Genomic DNA, 3,852 nt, shown 5'->3' on the forward strand with positions numbered 1-3,852 from the left:
CCTTTTTTATTTTTTTTATTTTTTTTACTCCTCTCCTCATTCTAATATTATTGTAGCATTTTTTATTTCTTCATTTTTTTCCTCCTCTTTTTGTTATTCCTTGTTTTGTTTTCTTCTCCTTCTCTTAATGTTATTGTAACATTTTTTTTATTTCAACATCTTCTTTGTTCAACATTTTTTTTCTTTTTCTTTTCTTGTTTTTACCCTTTTATTTTTTTATAAGAAGAATTATTTAAAAAAATATAAAATAAAAAATAATAAAAATTTATTTCGTNTTTAATATTAAAAATGATCTTTTATTTGTTTAGATAATATATTTCATTTAAAATTGATGATGAAGGATAAAAAGGTTCTGCAAAAAAGTTGTAGTCAATAATATGGAAACCCTAAGCTATGAAGCTATGAAATACATAGTAGGTTTGTAGTTCCAAGATGAAGACTAAGACTAATTAAAATAGGGTTCTACTGTTGGATAGATACATACAAAACATACCCAACAAGAGAAAAAAAGACTGACACCATCAGAACTGAACTGCACTGTTCGTTCTCTGATGTGTACTCTCCAATATTAAAAATAAAGTACTTGATTAGTCACTGCTCATCTTCCACTGTGTTTTTCCAGGAAAGATAGTTTTTTCTCGCAAAAGAATGTGTTACAAAAATTGAATGTCTTAAATATCATAGTTGATATTTTAATTCATATGTCATACTTTAGAAAATTTATTTAGTTTTCTAGTCCATATCATAATTTTTTTAATCATAATTTTAATAATAAAAAATTTAATTTTCATATAATGTTTGAGTAAAAAACTATTGTTAACATCAAATACTTGAAAAAAAATGAATTTTATTAGATATGAATATAATCAATGAAAAAAAAAAAGAAAAAACTAAGAGTTTTTTAATTTATATGGACTAATATTTTTAACCAACAATTTAAAATTTTTTTTTTTGTTGGTGACTAACAATTTAGTTTCCTTAGTCTATACTTTAAACTCTGTATATTTAGTCTATAATTTTTAATATTATTGACTAACAGCTGATAAAAATAATAAATTATAGTATTATTTAAAAAAAAAATCAGCATTATCTCAAATTTTTTCTAAAAGGTTGTATCTTTTTGTGTATAGTGTCAGTCAACAGGTCAAGGCACGCGCCAGTAACTGCCTTCAAATTATGCCTTTTTCTGAAGAAAGAAACTACATCAGGGATCTTATTTTTGGACTTTGGTAAACTTTGGCCTTTGCCTACATTAGGATAAATACTAAAACTAACTGATACTTTGCCAGTTTTAAAATTTTTCAAAAATTCTTAAAAATTATTTTTATTAAAAAATTTTAAGAGTTATTTTTGTTAGATAAATTAGTTTATTTGTTATTTTTAATTAAATATTTAATATGTGTATTGAATAAATAAATTTTTAACAAACTTTATTATCAGATAATTAAAATAAAAAATAACTATAAAACAAATTACTCCCCATTCAAAATGATAGAAAATCAATATGTCCGATAAAATTAACTTTTGAATATTTACAATGTAATAAAAACTTGTTAAGAATCAAGGTGCTTGATGTAAATCGTTTAAACCAATGTAAGTATTTATTTGGTATCTTGTTATATATTAAAACCTAATAAAATCTAATAGAATTTCTAACATTATTCCAATGTTTAGTGGTTCTACATTGATAACAAGAAATAATTTAGATATTAGGATAAGAGTTTAATTTTTATGCAGTGACATTATAAAATATTTTACATAATTATGCAATTATAATTATTTTATAAAGATTATTCACACAGTTCATATAAAAAGTAGTTATTTTTATTAAATATAATATTATGTGATTAGATACACGTATAAAATGATTTTATACTTTAAATTCTTAGAATAATTGTTAAACCAAAATTAAATATAATAAAACTATTGGAGTTAACACATAATAAAATGATACTACTTAGATTTTAAAAATAATTTTTCACAAAAGAACTAAACATTAAGGGACTAATTAATTTTATTATTATTAATGTTTGGCTATATGCATAGAATTTTGTGAAAGGAAACTTAAAACAGTAAAATTAGATCATATTTTGACTATTTGTTCCTTTACACAAAATTTTAAAAATAAAAATTTATCTTTTAGAAAAAAAACCCAAAATATAAAATCAATATTTTTATTTAACAAATTTAAAAAATAACAATTTTACTTTTTGACTACTCTACGGAAAAATAATATAAATGATGTTGCCGAAAGTAAATTCTATGCTTTTTGTTTTAAAAACAAATATTAAGAATAAAAGGGAATGAAAAAATCTAATGTATAACTCATAAAATATGAAAAAGAGAGAGGTGTTGGAATAACAACTAGCTAGTGTGTGCACTAAACAATAAGAACAAATTATTTATTTGAACGCATTTTAATTTTATAAGAACAATTTTGATGTGATTTAAAATTCAAACAACTGAATTTTTGATAATATTAAAAGAATAAAATTATTCTTTTTCTTAAGCAACTGAATTTGATGATAATAGTCAATGAGTAATAGCTCAAATGGCATAATCTCCCCATACTCAATTAAGAGGTTACAGGTTCGAATCTCATGTCTTTAATAAAAAAAAAGAATTTGATGATAATATTTATTTTCTTAAGAAAGAAACACTCGAACATAAGATCTGAATTATGAGCGAAATTAATTTCTAAAAACATATATTAAAAGGTCATCTTAATTTATTATTTTTATCATTATATTTAATTATCGATCTAATTTTTTAGTCTAATAATTTAATAATATATTTTAATCTATATTTATAAACACTGATGATTAAATGGCTAAAATAATAAATTCTAATGATCGTACTCTATTCAAAAATAAATTTTGATAATCTTCTAATATTCTTCTTAATTTTTATTATTTGTCCGAACATAATTATTTTAAAGAGAAGTCGTCAATAAGACCTAATTCTTTTATGGTCAAGTCTACTGCGTTCCAAAGATAAAGATCTAAGTTCTTTCAAAAAAAATAAAAAATCTAACCAATAAATCAAATAATTCGGAATTAAATCATTATTATACTTTATTTCTAAAGCAATCTTGTTCCAAAAACAGTTGGTATTCGACAGAAAGAAAAGGAACACAGAAAAACAGAAGAACAAGCAAAGGAGAAAAAAAAAAGAAAAAAGATTATGATAATAGCAATTAACAGGCGTATAAACTAAAGTTGGAAGAGTGAGATATAGGGCTGAGAAATTAAATACAGAATATGATCAATAGATAAAGTAAAATTTCGGTCAAAGGATAACATATACAAAGTTAGGGGCAATCCATGAAAGTTATTCATCATATGTAATAATTATCATATTCGTAATTAAATCAAGATCTTGATTTCCGTAGTTAAAGAACATTTTATTTGCAATACTAACATTACCTGTAATGAGTGCGTAGAAACATGTAATAGTAAGAAGAAGCCACAAAACTCAGGATAGATAGCGTCACTATAATTATGTATGGTTTGTGGTGGCGCTATCCCTCCTGAGCTTTACAGATTCTACCATACTTGCTTCATTGGTTTTTCTTTGCCATGGTTTAGTGCCAATTTTTTTAAGAGACGGAGAGAGGAACCAAAAAGAGAGACGAGAAGGAAAAAGAAGAAGAGTAATTTATAGGAAAAAACTAAGGTAGTTGGGAACCAAAATGAAGAGAGTTTCTGCTGTGTGGATTCATATGATTCAATTTTTTTCATGTGGTCTGAGGGAAGTCCACTTTGTTCACTTATTATATACAGGTTTTAGAGTACATAATTTCTTTTATTTTTTTATTATTAAAACTAAAAAAAGTATCTATTTAAATAAATG

The sequence above is a fragment of the Arachis ipaensis genome, chromosome B01, assembly GCF_000816755.2.
Source record: "Arachis ipaensis cultivar K30076 chromosome B01, Araip1.1, whole genome shotgun sequence".
In the NCBI taxonomy this organism is placed as follows: Eukaryota; Viridiplantae; Streptophyta; class Magnoliopsida; order Fabales; family Fabaceae; genus Arachis; species Arachis ipaensis.